Genomic DNA, 20452 nt, shown 5'->3' with positions numbered 1-20452 from the left:
GTCTAACTTCGGATAGCGATTCTAGATTGCATCAGTGTACTACAACATGTCAGTAGCAAGAAATTGTTGTTATATGTTGAAGTTAAGTTTTAAGAGTTGTGTCATGTGATTAGATAAATAGAATTTCATGGTATTTGTGTTGTGGGAAAGAGGCAGGGACATGAACCATATCATTGTGTGGTTTTGCTGGTGTTCTTCTCCCACAATTACATAAGACAATAGGAATATGTGACTGTTTGACAGATATCCCACATTAGAATTGGTTAGCTTTGTGCATAGTATGTTGGTTAGTTTGTAAATGATCACAGCATATTAGAAGAAAATACCTCTTGGAGCTGTTATTTGCCATTTCAGGTCAGTTACCTTTGAATATTTTTCCACAACATACAGTCTTCCACTTTATTGTGGTGATTTCATTTTGATTTTCAAGTCAAGTCATAGTGGTATTCATTTTGTTTATAGGGAAATCACATCTAAGTTATTTTACAATTTCTACTGACAGTTGTAAAAGTTCCTTTCTCTGTTATCTAATAGATTCTTGTGTTATGTTTTCTAATGTTATTCTGATAATGATAATGATATTCTTATTTGCCAAATAAGTTAATGATTTGTCTCTAAAATAATGGCCTTAGTAATGTGATTTTTATGTTATATTGTTTTAATGTATAAATGTGTAGTTATAGTTGAATGTTTGTGCATGTTATCTGTGAAATCTATTTTACTAGCAATTTTTTTTTATCTTGTTGTGTGTAGTTCAAATGAGTATTGAAAACCAACACATTCCAATTTTCCTGAAATATTAAATTATTTCCTAACAGTATATAAACAGTCATTCCTAAGCTTTAAGATTCGTGATTATATGGTTGTGTTCATTTTTTTATAATTTTACTAGATTTTTCTTTGTATTGCAAGCATTATTTGCTAAGTGCAAAGGATTACTTGCTATTATTGTGGAGATCTGATCTGAAAGATTTTTATTTACTGTGAGCCAAAGTGAGAGATCTGATTATTGTAACATATTGCTTGATATAGCCTGAATTTGCAGAACATCAATTACATATAACAATATACCAAAATATTAGTAGTACACATGAGAGAAGACATGGATAAGATTTAGGGTACCACTATATTCTTGACAAATAATATTATTGGTTAATTTTTTATAGAAAAAAAGAAATGTCATACCAGCATGCATTCTAATACTTTTCTGATAGACAGAATTTCAGTAGTATGGCAAGAAGTCCTGTATTAAGATGGTATTCTTTTATTATTGTATTTTGAAAACTCAGAAAGGTCTATCAACTATTATCTTCAATTAGTGGACTTAAAAATATCTTACAGTCACTTGTTAAAGCCAGTTTAGTACAGATAAATATAAATATAAAGTCTCTTACTCTGTAATCTAACCACCCACCAGTATTGCGTGTCCATTCCTTTGGCATGGTTCCATCCACACTTGATTTTAAAATAATGAGAAAATTCATTTGAATTAATGATTTTGCATAAATGCCCCATAGTAACTCACCCAATTAAAATGACAGAAACCAAAGTCAATAAGCTCTGTGGAAAATGTCATTGATATTAATGAAAAGCACTTTTGTGTTAATAAAAAGGACATTTTATATTATATAGTTTCTACTATAATTTTAGCATTTATATTTTCAACTTCTGTAAATATAGGCTAAGACGTAGTATACATTTTCAGCTGGACTCATATCACCTACTCTAAATTATTACATTTAATCCAAGGGATTAACTGAATTTTTTAAAAGAATCTCTGATGTACCTCTTGAAGTTACACTAATCAATGCCCTATGGTTTGTATTGTAATTTTAGCCATAATTTAAAAATATTTTTTCTATGCCTGCATTCTTTTGCTTACTTAATGTGCTTTCACCACATTTCTGTATTCTGTTACTATAGTTTTCTTGCTCCTTAATGATATTGCAAGCCTAGTTTTTAGTTTCATGTACTAGATTCTTTAATCACAGCATTGAAATTTAATCCTTTGAAGGATTTTATCGTAACACTTAAACACAGATGCTCTCACAAGTAACAAGCTGACTTGCTAATCCGTAATGAACGATGAAAATTGCCTCGAGTACAAAATTTTAAAGGAGACAATTATTCAACTTATGAAAATTGAAGTTTTTTTAGAAACTGTCAAAACTTTTTTTTCCATTTAAGGGCAATTTCTGCTCTTGAGAATCCACATCACATTCAAGTGTTTTAATTTAGTCTAAAATGATTTACATTTTTCTTTTAGTAGTCAGGTTTGTTTGTGCTCATGCCGGTGAATTTTATATATTTTTTTATCATTGGTCTTGTATAAATTTATCGCACTTATGTATATATCTTGATTGCCAGTTAGTTATTAATTAGTTATTAATATTGTATTTAAGCTACTTCATTTATAAAACTGCTTACGTTATGACAATGGTGATCAAAAATATCCAAGTAGGTAAGATTAAAAACGTGTGAACTAGAGGTATTGAGGTCAACCACTTGTCCAACTGAAAAACAGCGTTTTATTTTCATTCCGAGTGGATTTTGTAAGAGACAGCCTGTGTATGCATTACAGCTGAGACTTATAAGAAAAGGGCCTGAAGCAAAATTTAGTTTTTCTCATTTCACACAAAAAGAAAATCCTAGTTAACTAGTTTCTTTCTGAAAATGAGTACCGTAGAATGTAATAATCAAGACTCGATCATGAGTTTCAATCACACTAGTTATCACTACCAAGCACACAATGTAGTTAATGTATAATATAAAAAATTATGTACATTAGTAATTTCACATATACAGTATATATACAGTACATGAATATAAATATTATAAATATATATAAATATATAAATATATGTATCATCAAGCAACTGTCAATTTGGTTTTGTGTAAAAGGTTGTATTCTGTATGTAACCTACAGTGTCAAGGTTCTGCATATTCATCAAGGTAGACAAGATACTGTTAAGACATAATAAATTTCATGTTAGTTTTGGTGAGAGAGAGAGAAAAAAAATATAGTCAAAGTCACATGTACATAGTGAACAGTTGCCATAGTTTGTCACCTTTCATTACCTATTGTTCTAGTCTTGAGATTAGTGCCCAATCATCCTGATTGTAGATTATAAAATAAATAAACATCATCAGTAAGAAGTTTATGTCTCCGTTGTTTGCCTGTGGTGAAGTAATGTCATTCCGTCAAGATTTATTACCAGAAGCTGTGCAAGTAATTTTTCCACACTTAGAATATCTAATGGTGTCAATCACTTGAGAAGTGCCGTACAAAATGAAATCATGCGTGCAGTGGTGGCTGGGATCTTTATTTCATCATAGTTGAGAAATACATCACAGTATTCTCTTGTCTGCATTCTTCAGGTCTGATTTTTCTTAATCTTAATTTACTGTCTTATTTTTTAACTTTGAATGAATAACAATGAAAATCAATACCAACTATTTTTCTTTTTTTTTCAAAATCAAAATCTACTTTCCACTGAAGAGTAAAAAACATTACTATTTTAGCTCTCGCATGGCCTCTTAGGATGTCTCTTAAATTGAAAAGTAGTTTTACTAAAACCTGACTGTTATATTACATGTACATTTTGATTGTCTGTATGTTGCAGTTTTATCCTGGGTTCTGTTAACGTTTACAAACACTGTTTACTGCCTTTGCCCTACACTTTCCATTATTGGTGTGAATTTTGTCTCAAAATATTTTTTCTTATCCTTTAAAAAGAAAGGACTGAACATTTTCAAGTTAAGCACTTACATCCTTATTCCTTGTGTTTTCTCTTGATTCATTTACAATAATGATTTTTTAAACTGTATTTAATTATCTGTCTTATTGAATAAGTATTATTCTTGCAAGGCAAAAAGGAAAACTATACTTTTAATTTATATAATAATCAGTGGTTTATTCATAATAAAAAGTTGACAAAGTGGCTTTATAGTGCAAGAAACATTACTGTGATAAGCTTATAGAAGAAAAAAAATGCATGTGGAGACAGACTTTTTATTGATTTTTATTTATTTCAAAACCTAAATTAGGTTAAGTGCAGCACAATTGTGTGACTACTGTTGTTGCATGATAACCCCATTCTGTCATTTATGGAGAATGGTTCTGTAGATAACACTTCATTAAAAACCAAGAACTTTTTTCTAAATGATGTGAATTTTTTTTTATTACTGTGAGAATGGGTGAGAGAATGAATTATTATTTGCTCTGTCAATTATCCTTCAAGGTCTGTTAATATTTTCTAGTTCTTATAAGCGTGGCCACAGCTGCTTGTAGAACAAAGATCACGTAGGGATGATCATGTACTTTTGACATAGATGTTGCTTGATGTTTAGATAATGTTTAAGAAAGTATTTTCTGATGAGGTATTCAAGTCTCAAAGATGTGTATAATTTCAACCATGTATTTGTTATAAAATTGAACTGCAATAACCATATGTTTAGTGTTAATATCCTTTAGGGTTTCTGTTACGTTCTTGTTTTCAAATTAAGTCGGCATAAAGCTGATTGTACAAAACATCCGTGCTTCAGTTATTATCAATGAACCCAAACAAAAGCATTTATCCACTACACTGAGGATAGCCATTACATTGACTTTTGTAACAGTTACATGATAAAAAGCAAAGATATACAGTATATAGAAAAATATTATTTAACAAAAAAAGGACAAATTTCCACTAAATTATGTGACTTCAAGCATATACCTTAGGCCCTTGAACTAAGCATTTTTATTGGGATAATCCCCATGCAGTTAGTTCTTTTGGGTATTACACAACTAGGATGTTCTCTAAGATCAGCTGAGAGTGAAATGTCAGTAAATACCAAATTGAACTAGACTTTGCAATCCAAATGACCTGTTGTTAAAGACATGAATACTTTTTGGAGACTATCTTATTGGTTTGTGTAGACTGGTAAAAGTAGCTATCAATGCCAGAAAATCATTACTTCCCATAAGTAAAAAAATCTTTAAACATTTCATAATCCAAACAGAGTAAAATACTAACTCATGAGAAAACATTTAAACAAATTTAAAAAAAATGCTCTCCATTAGAGATATCACCATCACCCATCATTGGACCCATGGCAAAACACCAGCAAGTACAACGACAAAGAAAAATCAAGACCGAAACTGGCTGAAATGTATGTTTATAGACAAGTTACAAAATGAAAAATATAGCAGGAAGTTGTAACTACGATAAACAACATTTTCCAAAGGCAAATAAAAAACAAAATACGTTAAATTCACTTGATAAGATCTGCATATGCACTAACCATTTGATATTACTGAGAAAGTTACCTTAATATTTTTGACAAAATCTTAGAAAAAATAAGACAAAAATGAAAGTGATCAAATCTTAAAATACAAAAAATATCATTCATACCTCATTCAAAACCACTGCTTGTCCAGAAATGCAAAGAAAAATAAAATGTTACATCAAACTTCAAAGTAAAATCTTCGAAATGTAACCAGTCTGACATAATCACCATCAATTACTACATCCCGTGAATTTTTAACAGACCTAAAACTGAAGTACATTTTTGAAGAAATCCCGTATTCTGAGAAAAATAATCCAATTGCAGTTTGCTTACATTATGAAATTTAATAAATCTGCATTTTAAGAAATAAATCATCTTTAAATGAGGTCCAATCTATGTTTGTTTACTACATACAAATCACCTGACTCCTTCAACTGAGTTACATTCTGGCACTTCCTCAACCCAAGAAGCAAATGTCTTGGAACTGTAATACTGTATACACACAAAGTAACCCCTGACAAAATTATGAAAAATTACTCTGATTTTCAAGTGCTGACTATAAAGAACTACCTTTAAACTAATACATGTATTTCGTGCATAACGACAGTAACATCCCACAAATTTGGACTTAATTTTAACTGGCTAAAAAAGCACCTAGGCCCCTTATTAATAGCATCGTCACATGGAAATGCAAAATACTTTTACAGTATTAAAAACTGCTAAAAGGTGCAGTTATCACAAAAAAATAATTTTTTAGGCAAAGGCTTGATCGTTCTTATTTCTCACTGGCAAACAGTATGCAGAAGCTGCCCTATTGATGATTCCCATTGTGATTACTGCCCCAGCTTCTTCCTAGCTCGGTTCTCTAATGGCATACGGTACAGAATACATCTGCTCTGTCTTCACTTTGATGTGATGCTCTCCCAGTGAAGTCTTTCTTGGATTGCTGGTCAAGATTTGATACTTCTCTAGCAGTTGCAGCACCTGCCTCTGCTGCTCCTCGCTTGTCGCTGCTAAAGTTGACATTTTGGTATCTCTATCTTTCTTCTGTGATCAAAGTTCCAACCAGCCATCAACCAGAATTACTTTGTCCTCCACCATGATGGTCACACTCAAGCATCTATCTTCAATGACAGCTGCTGTTGCTCCATTCACTTCCTCTTAATTATAGCTGGTGAGAATACTGTATTCAAATGATGAGTCTTCAGTTATTAGCAAACATGAAGTTCATGGGACTGACCACCTCCTTGACTTTAAATGGCCCTCTCCACCATGGGTAGTAACACTAAAACTGTCCCACCCTGAAACAACAGTCTCTGGTCCTCTTGCCAGTGATGTTTGTGTGCTAATACAGACACTCTTAGGCTTAGTAGGCCGGTCCCTTCCAGGCAATTCCTCAGCACCAACACAACTGGTAGGTGTTGCACATTTCATCGTCGCAGTCTTCAGTTCATAATTCACTAAGAATCTGCACTTGTCATCTCACTGTCCTTCAATACAGCTGCTCAAACAGTGAAAATCCAGTGCTAGACTGCGATACTTCAAACAAGCAAGATTGCTGGTAGATACAGGTTCTAAGCCTTTGCTCTCTCCTGGCACATCTTCCCCAGCATAAACTCCAGCAAACCACAGAGCCTTTCACATAATCCATTACATTTAAGGTTGAAATACATCGTTAACAGCTGCTTGGTGCTCACCTCCCTCATTATCTTGGAAGTAAACTAGGTGTCTTAATTTTCAGCAGGGTAGGATTCCACAAGGAAATACTCAGCAACTAACACCTCTGTTACACACACACTTAGGGAGTGTGTTGTCCCTCTCCAACACTGGAAATAGAGGTTGTCAGGTCCAAAACTACAGTAAACCCCCGTATTCGCGTTCTCATGGTTCGCGGACTCACGCATTCACGGGTTTCTCTGTGGAACATATCTAGCCATCATTCGCAGAAAATTCGCCCATTCGCGGTATTTTTCACTGAGAAATATTCACTAATTACTGTATTTTCATATAATTTTCATGAATAAATGCACTTTTTGTGATAAAACTATTAAAATACTCAGGTATAAGCATTTTTACAGGGTTTTTCTTGGTTTAAGCTATCAAATTGGGCAGTTCTAAGTGTTTTTAGAGGGGTTTTAAGCATTCGCGGATTTGACCTATTCACGGGGGTTGCTGTGGGACGCATCCCCCACGAATACAGGGGGTTCACTGTACTTTTGAATTGTTCCTGCATTATGGCCTCTTTCTCAGTGGTATTTTGCTGGTATAGCCCCTCGCTGCAGTCTTTTGGCAAACGGTGCAGGACCTGCAACATCTGATGTCCACAACCACTTCTGATCAATGGAAAGTGCTGGCTGACTATCTTCTTAGCTCCATGATGACCACTACCATGGGCCAACATCACTCAGGCACAATATCTCTGTAGCATTAGGATTTACTGCACCTCTTCTGCCATCTTGCCTTGGAGCATGTGATACAATATGCCCTAAATAACCTTCAATTTAAGTTACTTTATCTTTATTCCTGTATTCTGCATCAGTCTTGGCTCTTACCCACTGCTTGGCTAGAATGGGATCCTTCTGCTGGGATTCTTTTAGATGTTCTGCTCCTAAATGTGGGATGCTAGAAGCTACTGCCAGTGGCCTGATGTTGCATTTCTCTCACCGAACTTGGGCTCTGTCAAAGCTGCTGCTGTTTTGGCACTAGCCTTTTCCAAATCTATCCCTGCATCAGCTTCCTCTGGTTTGCCGTTTTGGTTGTCTGTTCCACCAGCTTTCACAACCATCTCAGCCACAACTTTAACCACTTCTATGGGGTTCCTTATATATGGAATCCTAAATCACTCCACAGTCATCTCCTATCTCTTTACCAATGCTCTCTTTAGGCTGCTATAATTCATGGCTTCCACAGAGGGCGTAATATAAGTGGACAGGGACTAACATCCACATATCCCTAGGCCAGCCGTGGCTCTCTTTCAACCTCTGAAATCTCTGATGAAATCCTGTACCTGGGAAGAGAGTAGGCCAACACGTGATGAATAGACTTGAGTGAGGGTTCTAGTAAGACCCAAAAGCCCAAATGTTGAGACACGTGCTGGAAGAAGGCGGCACTTCTCACACGTGACAAAACAACAGTTAGTATGTACAGCTCAAAGTAACAGCAACCTGCAAACAAAAATCAGTCTACACAAAAGCAGATGACAGTGTGATAATAGTTAAATATTTTGTATCACCCTACCTGGGGTAATGAATCACTGTTAGAAGAGCCCTGATGACAGATTGTGGGGTGCCCATCACCTATTATAGGTGAGATGGTTGTTTTGTTAACTATGTCACACCCTGCCACATCATGACTGGCAAAAATGAAATGAGACTTGAGTGGACAGAGGCATGTGCATTAGCCCTACAAGGCAGGCATAAGCAAGCCTCACAAGTGAACAGTGGCGAAAATGTCATCAGGCGCTGGTAAAGAATGGACGAGGTTAACCATAACATGTCACAGCCCTAATGAAAGTGGGTTCTGAGAATGGGCAATGGTGCACAAGTCACAATTACATGTGAGACAGACATGCAAGTGGGTGCAGACGTGTCACATGCACTGGAAGCAGAAGAAAGACTGCTAGACTTCACAAGGGATGTCTAGTGCAAACTCTCAAAAGATGAGTTGTGTATAGTACAGCTTGAGGCAACTCGTGCAAGCAACCCAAAACTGTCACTCATATGGGGAGCAACAGAGAGACTGCCAGACCTCACAGGAGTAGTGTCTTTCAAACACTAAGACAAACTGCCCACATGGACAGGCATCACTGATGAGACAAAAGGTTGTCTCATGGTGCATATGACACCCACTATCGTTAACGTAAGCATAGTGAGTTATGCTGGGCATTTAGCTCAAACGAGAACCTGTCCAACCTTAATGCTATTGCTGTTCGAGATAAGCAGTGTGAATACCTTGTAAATTGAAGAGAAATGAACTGGCACCAAAGTGATCTATGCCCTCCTTAGACAACCCCTCAGCAGAGTCTGTATGAAGGGATGTGTGATGTGATGAAGCCAGAGCTTGTGCCACCAAAAAGGCAACAGTGTAAAACGGAGAGTACTCGCGAGTTCATTCAAACCCTATTCCACCTATTTAAGAAAAGCTGTAAAAGGAAATTCTTCCATGGCCCCCTCTCCAATGCCTCAGTGACGGATTACAGAGCAAATGACACCAGAAAGGAAAGAGACTATGATACGGCCGACATTGAATGGCGCTGTTTCTAAAAATAAAAGCAAAGGCAGCTAAAGGTTAAGTACTTGGCTCTTAAACACACTATATGAAAAAATATTCCCAATGTTTGACATAAAGCTACAATATTGTCAACAGCAACATGCATACACATACCATGTTGCATAATCAAAGTATCCTTCTGTTAAAAAATGTCAAGGTAACACGTCAATAACATTTATGAATTTTATAGATGCTAGAAAGAAGAAAGTTACTAATCAAAATATAGCAACTATACGTGAATTAAAAGCAGTTGCTAATAATGAATATATGTTAATAATCATGCTGATATGAACATTAACAACTAATCAGAGCCAAATATTCATCAGGAAAGCATCCTGGCGCAATAATTACGAGGTACTTTCTTGTACCTCCTAATTATTGCGCCAGAACAAGAAAACCCATGCAAAATCCTTACCCGAAATCGGTCACTATTACTTTAGAAGTAAAAACTCAAGCCCAAATACAACAAGGTCTTGGGTATATCCACATGTACTCAACTTCAGCAAATATGCCAGAAATTTTGCAAAAGTAATGTAAGTTTTTTTTTCTTACTAATCCACTAAGACAAATTTTTTTCTATAGTGGAAACAGAATTCACAATACAGGTGAACCTGTTGGTGGTACCATAAGCGTAGAGGATCTTCATAAAGTCAGAACGAATGAAATTTAATTTTGAAACGACTGAGGACACACATTACAACAAAAATTCACTTTGTAAAACAGCTAGGGTACACTTTTTAAACATAAGTAGCTCAGCTCACAGAAAACAGCAGGAATCTCATTTGGAATGCTAAAATGTAGGGTACCCTTTAACCAAGCCATTCTAATTACATTTCTACAATAACCTTGGTCTTTACTTGCCAATCAGTCAAATGTTAATTTCGTGTTTACGAGAAAGTCCCTCATCCATTCACCCAATAATGTTTAGCTTGGGAACTACCGCATTGGCACCAATTAGTAGTAAATCTCGAGATAGCTCTACTGTTACTCATTCCACACGAATTCCAGATTCGTGTACCCTCAAAGTCCTCGACTCCCTTGGGCCATGTTTACTTAAGACATAGTTTCCAAAACAAGGGAAACGAAGCAGCATGGCTGAGGAATTCGTGCTGCAGCCGTCCTATGTGAGACGAATAATGCCATCTGCATTCGCTGCTCGTGGTCAATAGTGATCATGCATGAACTTTGGGCCAGATTATATTATTGGACAGAGAAATGGCACCTCTAAAAATTTATTTCTTCTCGAGAATATGTTTGTTCTCGAGTTAGTGCGTGCAGTGTGGGAAACTGCAGACAATATCAAGAGTGATTTTAGACATCTCTTCATCCCCAAGCCACGTCGATTTCTGATTTTTACTTTGGTTTCTTGCCATCTACAGCTGTTCAACTTCTTTAACTTTATACTGATCCAATCTCAATGCCCTTGTTAAACCAACAACAACAATAATAATAATAATAATAATAATAATAATAATAATAATAATAATAATAATGGAGGCGTTTCACTGCCAAGGAGCAAATGTTATTCCATAACACTTCTTGCAGTGACCGAACCTGTCTTGGGCACCATACCCTTCCTTCTCGATCTTCCCTCCATAAGAAAAATCCCAACTTTGTCTCTGCGGACTATTTAACTTTACAATCTATTTGGCTGAAACCCAAATTAGTTTTGACTTCTATCATTCTTTCATGCACAGGCCTATGGAATGGAATATAAAATTCTGGGCAGAGGCCAAGCACTGGAGCCTGTGAGGTCATCCAGCGCTAACAGGAGGAAAACCTTTAAGCAGTTGCATTACGAAACAAATGTTAGGAGAGAGTGGAAAGTAAGATGGAAGAATGAATGTAAACGGAGGTACAGTAAAAGGAACGAAAGGGGTTGCAGCTTGGGTCGAAGAGAGGCTGCAAAGAACCTCAAGTAATGCCTACAGTGCACCGAATGAGCTGCACTGACGGCACTACCCCAGGACACTATAGTCTCCAGTGGCACGATCCACGACCACTGTGAGATTAACACTAAGAAGGTAAGTCAGGACATCTGGAAAATATGTATTCCATTCAGTTTGAACATCTGACTGATTTCCTCCACACTTTTCTCTGTTCTGTAAACATTAATATCCAGGTCATGAACCCTGCTATTACCCCTCAATCCTCCTCCCCGCCCCCACCCATCCTCTCTCTCTCTCTCTCTCTCTCTCTCTCTCTCTCTCTCTCTCTCTCTCTCTCTCTCTCTAGGCCTAAAGATACAAAAACGTATACCATTCAGTGGGTGATTTAGCACTCGATGCTCACTGAATAGGAGCCAAGGGTGGTATCAGGCCACCTCGGTCTAACAACACTAACACATATATCAGAAGCGATGGCCAACATCTGTAAAGGTTAATTTGAGCTTAAGATCACATGTCCAGGACGTACGTGAGGCTGGAACGACACTGAGGTTTGTGCTGGATATTGGAAGAGTCAGTGCTTCTTATACCTAATTCACTGACCATAATATCAAGCTCCCGATCTAACTCTCTTTTTCTTCTCCATGCTTTTACTTTCTACGTCCCCACCCCCCTTGTGTGTACGCATGTATTTGTTTTGTCTATTTGCTAGTGTGCGTATTCTGTTGCCTATAATAGTTCATAAAGTACATACAACTCTCTCTCTCTCTCTCTCTAGCCCGTATTCAGACAACCTGGCCCACAGTGAAAGTAGAAAGTTGTCCTTCACCATAATGTAATCCGGCTGTCCTTATTCGGTGACAACCAAGAGGTAATAGGAGACGCATTGATCTGCTTCAATCTCCTGTCGCATTCTTCATTTACTCTTCTCAGCGCAGAGGCCGATGGGACGTGTAACTCTGTGTCCTCATCCACCCTGTTCCTTGAACAAGGAACCGTCTGCCGCTCCCCTCCAAGCAGAGAAACCGTTTATAAAACTGACCTTCTAACAGACGGGACGATACATGTTTTCAACGAGCTGATAAGCAGAGGAAGGTGGTTTCACCTGCCCAAATCAATCTCGACCCTTGCAAGGAAATTGTTTACAAGAAAACAGGGGGCAGCGAACCCTATATATTAGAAACAGAACGAATACCTGACCTGCCTTTCTGAAAAGAGGTCAGTTTCACAATTACAGGTACAGAGGCGAGAGAAGAGTTCCTCATTCAGGAAGTGAAAGGTTTGGTTTTGCTCTGCACAGCCGAATAAGCTTCCCAGGGGTTAAGCTTGGCAGAAGTAGGAATTAAACGTGGAAGAAGTGAGCTATACTTAAATTCCTCAATAAAACGAAAGATCCGCCACTTGAAAGATAAGATATTAGAGAATCGTGGAGAATGGATTCTGGGCAAGAAATCTTGAATGTGCGCAGTATTTGAATCAGCCTCGGAAACAAACAAAATAGGATTAATCTCGGAAACAAACAAAATTGGATTAAAACGTAAATTCACAGTGTAAGCCTATGCTGGATTTAAAACAGAAGTGATGAGTTGTTTTGCTGCTAAGTCTTAGAATAGCTGAGCCATGTCGGAGCACAAGAAATACGCGAGAACGACGTGCAAAAAACTGCGTTCATTTCTGGTAGAAGTAAATTTCTTCTTTATCTCTGATCCTATAACTTACAGAACAGAATAATCAAGGCTTGGGGAAGTGAATACCGCTTAAACCTGAAAGATTCACTTCAAAGGAGTTCACAAAAATCTAGGAGAGAATTCCAGAATTAAACAATATGCTGTAGATAAGAGAAAGGCATCCCGCCTACCCACCCGAAAATGTGCGATTTCCACAAACGTAAATTCTCGACTCAAGAATTCGCGCCTTCTGCACGGCCTGGAATGACATATCGGTGGAATGCAAATCCCCATAGTAAAGATGATGACAATAATAATATGCAATTAATTAAATTATCTCTCCCTCTGAATTGAATCTCGAACTTTTTGTGGAATCAGCAATATTCCCGTATGCATTTTCTAGATTATCTCTCCTTCCTCAAAAGCACTTCCTTTTCTTGTCAGATGTAGTATTTTGGTCGCTTTCTCAATGCAAAAGTCTCAGGGAGCCTCAAACAGGATGCCAGTATTTACATTTGTGGAAATCACACATTTTCGGGTGGGTTGGCGAGATGCCCTTTTCTTTACGTATATTGTTTAAGTTTGGTTTGCAATTCTCTCCCATACTCTTGTCAACTCCTTTTAAGTGGATCTTTCAGGTTTAAGCGATATTCACTTCCCCAATCCTTTTATTCCAACTTTGGGAGCAATTTAAAGTTCACTCCAGCGCCAGTTATATATAAAAAAAAATACGAAATGACGCAGGGACGAATGGAGTCGTAGGCCTATACAAAGGTTGGGTGGACTTGCAAGGGGATGTACAATGGACAGGAGTCGTTCGATATCTATGCACTCAGCCCTTGTCAAATAACTGCTTTGGATTTGTGAATCTGTGGATTTTTAATCGAAAAGAAAATCGATTTAAGTTAAGGTTCAATGCTTGTTTATCTCACAGTGGCCCACAGATACATGAATATATATACATGTGTGCGTATTGCCATGAACTACGTTGCGAAGACTTCACGCAATATGGTTAGGGAGTCAAGCACAGTGACATAACCCTGTCATTATTATTTTTATTACAAAAAGTGCAACGACCATTTTATGTAGTTCCCCATTCTCTCTCTCTCTCTCTCTCTCTCTCTCTACTGTTACAGGCATTCATTTATTTCTAAGCATCAAAGAAGGGGAAAGAAGCATTACGGTGCACAGTTTTCAGGAAACAAACCATGAGAGAGAGAGAGAGAGAGAGAGAGAGAGAGAGAGAGAGAGAGAGAGAGAGAGAGAGAGAGAGAGAGAGAGAGAATGTTTTACGTAACCGCACGGAAATGAAAGTCCTAGGTATGGCATAGCGCAGAAATGCATAGCATTGGTCCTTCCTTACCGCGACGGGACTGTTAATGGCCAAAGCGCCGGTCACATGCGAGGAAGTCTCATCCATAGGAGGAATAACGGGGCGAGAGACCGATTCGATCAGCTTACTACCTCTGTTCCTAGTTGGGTTTTACGGAACATTAAATGGTGCTACTTTGGTTTGTAATCTACGGGTCACCTCCGAGGTGCTAGTACTAAACATGGCGGAAGCTCAATGGGACGCCATGATTAGTACTAAGTAGCCCTCGGGGATCAAAGAAATCGTTTATTAATATAATTTTCCGACCACACTATATAGAAATGGATGTATATAATACTCCGATCCCCGAAGGACTAGTGCTAGACATGGCGTCCCATTGAGTTTCCAACATGTTTAGTACTAGCGCCTCGGAAGTGACGCGTAGATAACAAGCCAAAGTAGCACCCATCAAACATTCGTTCATTTGTTTCTTTGAAAAGAAGAGACACATCCAGGTGGCTGAAGGCTTCCTGAAAAGCTTGACTCTGTTGCAATTTCAATTGACAATGTCATCAAAAATGCTTTTTGATCTAATTGTGCTTTTTTCACGCTTCCAGGAGCGGTAATCATGCATAGCATTTCTCGGCCTATTCTAATAAGGCAAATCCCATCAAAATATTTTTGACAGCGTGAAAAGGGTCCTTATTTCTATCTAAAGGTATTCGAGAGAGAGAGAGAGAGAGAGAGAGAGAGAGAGAGAGACAGAGTAGAACTACGTAAAATGTTACTCGCACTTTTCAAAATCAAAATAATAAGTTATGTCCCTACGTTTGATCCCATAACCATATCGTATGAGAACCACGAATCCTCGAGGGCAGATTTTACACAGGCCGACGTATCCTTCATGCTATGCGTCTAAAGGACCGCCTCCTCAAGGTTATAGAAATTTGGTATAAAAATAGGCAAGCCTACGACTACTGCTCTCACAGCTTAACTCCGTTCCACTTCCAGCCTGGCCTCCAGTTAACTTTCCAGACTGCGCAGAGAAGAGCCGACGAAGTGAGGTTCCCGTTCTCGTGCAAACATGAAGGTAAGGTTTATTGCGGATGAACGTACACGTAATTACAAACATGCACACACACACACACACATATATATATATATATATATATATATATATATATATATATATATATATATATATATATATATATATATATATATATATATATATATATATATATATGATTTGTGTGCTTTCAGCATAACTCTGAAACGCATTGAGCATTTTCAACCAAACTTGGTGTACACATGACTAACTATTTGTAAAAAAAAAAATGCTGTGGGGGGTAAGACATCACTGGCACCAAAGGGGGTGGTTGTGGGAAGGGGGTGACATGTAAAAATAACCGAAAACGACAGATGTTAGTGTCTAATACTTAGTTTCAGAAGTTGAGATGAATAGTGACACTCGTGATACCCTCGAAGTCCTAGTTCGGCCCCAATAGGGAGTGGGGTGAGAAGGGGTGAGATATAAAATGTCAAAAATGTTGGCCATTGTAATTAAAGCAACTATCTTAATAGGAAAGGGAGAAAGTGAGAGAGTGAGAGAGAGTGAGAGAGAGAGTGAGAGGGAAAGTGAGAGAGAGAGTGAGAGTGAGAGGGAAAGTGAGAGAGAGAGTGAGAGGGAAAGTGAGAGAGAGAGTAGAGTACAGGGGGTGTTAGGGAGGAGAGAGAGAGAGAGAGAGAGAGAGAGAGAGAGAGAGAGAGAGAGAGAAAGAAATTACAGTTGTCATTCAGTTTTCCCTGGCAGTGCCGGGTTGGTCAGGTAGTATAAATATAAATATAAATATAAAACAATTACCAACTATTTTTTTTCCACAGGGAGTAAGTTAATCCCGAGGCATAGTGAACTAGATTTCAAAAGATATCTGCAGCTCAATATTTGCGAACAGAGAAATGTTTTGTGTGTGTATAAGGTGACAAAAATTCATGATCAGTAATGTGTTACAAACTTACCAATCAGCTATCATGCTGGAGACGGGCTGATACATACATACATATAAATCTACATTTTTTTTCTTTTCAATCACTGCAGGTTGCCATCCTGGTATTGTTGTTATGCTTCGTATGCTTCGTGGGTACCACAGGGGCCGTGCCCAGCCCAGGTGACTCGGCCTTGCCTGCAGGTGGTCCCGTGGAACCAGAGACTACTGAGACCGACAAGTTCGCCTATTTGAGGTACAGGTTTGAGGACATGGTCGGCAGACTGAAGAAATATTTCTCTTTCTGGTGGACGGGCTGAGGCTAATATTCCACGCGATATCACGGGACTAAATTAAGAAGAAGAAAAGAAGAAGAAGAAGAAGAAGGAGAGGAGGAAGAAGAAGAACAAACGGATGTGTGGCTACAGTAAGCTTGAACGGTGGCGCACATGCCAATGACCAGGAGAGCGTTCAGACAATTTTAACTCGATTTCTTTATAAAATAAAACATTCACGACGATCTTCGATATTCATTACACATCTAAATGAACCTAATGCTTTCTCTTTTAACGTAACGAGCAAATGTTCTTATTTACAATTCATAAACACGTACATCGCTTCCTTTTTTAACTATGAGGAGGCGTTGCTTATGGTTATTTGTATTTACCTTTGACTAATTTGTTTTAAGATGGCTTTGCACACAATACCAATAAGTAAAAAATGCGCTGAAGTGTCTTCGGCGCAATCGAGTTTTTCGTACAGCCTTTACAGCGTATTATCAAGGCCAGCGAAAATAGATTTTCGGTGGTCTCTGTGCAATGTTGTATGAGCCGGGACCCAGGAAGCTTTAACCACGGCACGATTATGGCTAACTTTAACCTTAAATAAAATGAAAACTACTGGGGCTAGAGGGCTGCAATTTGGTATGTTTGATGACTGAGGGTTGGATGATCAACATACCAATTTGCAGCCCCCTAGCCTCAGTAGCTTTTAAGATCTGAGGGCGGACAGAATGAAGTGCAGACGGACAGACAAAGCCGGCACAATAGTTTTCTTTTACATAAAACTAAAAATTGGAAGCGAAGGGGATTGCAGGATTTCAGGGGTAGGGGAAGGGAAGTGTAATATAACTACTTACGGAAGAACAGGCTAACAAATGAATCAATAACTACAGCCCATCACTAGTAGTGGAGTCTCCACACATTGCTGCCGAATCAATGACCCATTTTATCCAACAAGTTTAGCACCCAGTCACAAAGCACCCTCAATATTACATACCTGCACATCACTGGGCATCAAATGACTCGCCTGGCCTATTGCAACTGTTGTTGTCTACACACTGTATCAGAATTGGATCAAACTTCAACAATGAACTAGTGCTCTGAGCCATCTGCGCATGGGTTAGCCTTTATAGTTGTGGCTACTTTGAGCAACCAGGTAGACACTATACGGTTCTCAGCCATGTCCTACCCAGCAACAACCAGCCATTAAGTATTGCGGTACTTATCTCCGCCTCACTTATCTCGAAAGCACTAGGGTGTCTTCCAATTGCTAGACAAAGCATGGTGTTCTCACTAAACCCCCGGCAGCTAATGAACTAAATACAGCCATGCCTACCAAAACAAAGCCACTGAACCTATATACATACTTAAACTCTGGCTAACACTCTTAAGTGTGTTCAAAATGTTGTCTACTGCACAGCTGATACAAAACTCTGTTCTCACATCAAACCCAGGAGATTGAGAACCACCGAACTAGACTTCAGATTAGGGATTGCTGATAAAAAAAATTGGCGTAAGTAGATTACTAGAAGCAATTTCGAGAAACACTGCCAAATTTCGTGTGTGCCGAATGGACTGAGGTGAAAGAATGCATGACTGTGAATTCAGTAAACAGGAATGTACATAGACAAAATAGAATATAAGCAGAATATAAACTTGAGGCCGAAGGCCAAGCGCTGGGACCTAGGAGGTCATTCAGCGTTGAAAGGAAAATTGTGTAACAGGAGGAAAACCTCGCAGTTGCACTATGAATCAATTGTTAGCAGAGGGTGGAAAGGAAGATGGAAGAAAGAGTATGGAATGAGGTACAGCAAAAGGAACGAAAGGGGTTGTGGCTAAGGGCCAAGGGGACGCTGCAAAGACCCTTAAATAATGCCTACAGTGCACCGTGCGTGAGGTGCGCTGACAGCATATATATATGTACTATTAGAGAACTACGAAAGATCTTGGCGAAGGTGCACCAGAAAGGGACAATAATCGGCTTCACTGCCACAAACCACCGACAAGTCAAACGGAGTACCCCCAACAGAAAACAAACAGACTAAACTATACCCATCAAAGACCCTATGAAAGCTTTACAGACAGATTGGGAAGTGTAAACTGTAGGAATTACCAAGCAAAACTTTTCTGGGACTGCAATTGTGGAGAGAGGAATCACCACCAGCAAAGATGTCGCCTCGACCATCAGTTGAGGTGTTACAACATCAATAATGCTGGACACGAAAAAGTGAACTGTGTACTAGCTATGTACACTAGGATGAAGGCGAGGAAGGTTAGGCTACTGCCCTTGTCCTCACAAAGGATAAGCTAATTATTAGTCATGTAAATGCCAGGTCACTGCTCGCCTGTTCAGATGAAATAAAATGTGAGGGATGAGTTAAACAAATTGATATTCTTCGTGTATCTGAAGCTTGGTTAGAATCAAGTGCGCCAGATATATATCTAAGGGCACTGAGGGTTATAACGTTTATACGTGTGACAGAGAGGCAAAAGGTAGAACGTGTATTAATGCGTGTGGCGCCTTGAAAAGTAGTAAACTGAAATTCGAGGACAACTGGACACAAATACAAGAGAGGAAATTGCCTGCTTGTACGGACATCCCCACGCGCTGTGAAAGCGACTCGATTCTAACTCGGATAAACTGCAATCGGGAGCCCTTAGGAATAAATCCTTCTTTTAATGGATTTTAATGACTTTCTAAACACTTAAAATACTTGGGGTAAAATTTTTCTAAAATACTACATCTGCGACAAATTATAAGCAAGCCAACTCGTAGTGTTACTTCTACTAGCAAAACGCTGCTAAATTTTTTCTCAGAAGTTCTTCCATGCCATTTTTCTCACCACAAGTCACTGTCAGCCAAAGTTAACACAGCAAAGCCAAAAAGAAAGGTTGAAGAAAAAACATCTGGATGGAATGGGATATAGAGTTTAGGCCAAAGGCCAAGCACTGGGACCTATGAGGTCATTCAGCGCTGGAAAGGAAATTGAGAGTAGGTAGGTCTGAAAGGTGTAACAGGAGGAAAACCTCAAAGCAGTTGCACCTTGAAATAATCTTTAGGAGAGTGTGAATAGCAAGATGGAAGAAAGCTAATACGAATGGAGGTACAGTAAAAGGAACGAAAGGGGTTGCAGCTGGGGGCCGAAGGGACGCTGCAAAGAACCTTTAGTAATGCCTACAGTACACCGCGTGAGGTGCACTGACGGTACTACCCACCTACGGGGGTTAAGTATACGCTGTACCGTACAACGCGGCTAGAAAAACCCCAATGTCCCAAAATAACACTCGTTACCTTAAGTACTGGCCCATACTGAAGGCCACAGTCGAAGTACCATCCCTGAAGACGAAATCAATGCCCCCCCCTACCCAACTGGCGCCCACCATGACCATCTGGGCAATACCAGCTGCCAAAATGAAGAATTAGCAAGGCTATGATAGCTTATAGATCCCGTGACTGATATTCATACATTCTCACAAAAACATTCTTGTATAACACATTTTTATTTTATCATTATTACTCAGAACATGATGATGCTTTTTTTCAATGCATTACTCAAATAAACTCGCTTTTCTCGTCTTTCCCAACTGATGGACGACTGTTTTCACTAACGTGTTCGAAAATTCCACTGTTCATCTGTGCATCTTTTACGCTGATTCTGTTCTCTTTCCCGTTCTACCAATATAAAAGTCGTCACAAGAATTTCATGGGATATGGTATACACTATATTATATATATATATATATATATATATATATATATATATATATATATATATATATA

General features: G+C 38.4%; 1 long non-coding RNA gene across 1 annotated transcript; it reads left to right on the top strand.

The window, feature by feature from the left end:
* The first annotated feature begins 14323 nt into the window (after positions 1 to 14323).
* Positions 14324 to 16911, top strand: LOC136853249 (uncharacterized). Its single transcript, XR_010857393.1, has 2 exons — positions 14324 to 15495; positions 16504 to 16911. It is a non-coding gene; the product is annotated as an uncharacterized lncRNA (long non-coding RNA).
* The last annotated feature ends 3541 nt before the right edge of the window (positions 16912 to 20452 follow it).

Source organism: Macrobrachium rosenbergii, chromosome 27, assembly GCF_040412425.1.
Source record: "Macrobrachium rosenbergii isolate ZJJX-2024 chromosome 27, ASM4041242v1, whole genome shotgun sequence".
Classification (NCBI taxonomy): Eukaryota; Metazoa; Arthropoda; class Malacostraca; order Decapoda; family Palaemonidae; genus Macrobrachium; species Macrobrachium rosenbergii.
Note: the sequence above shows the minus strand (reverse complement) of the source record. Positions and strands in the feature narration are given on the sequence as shown.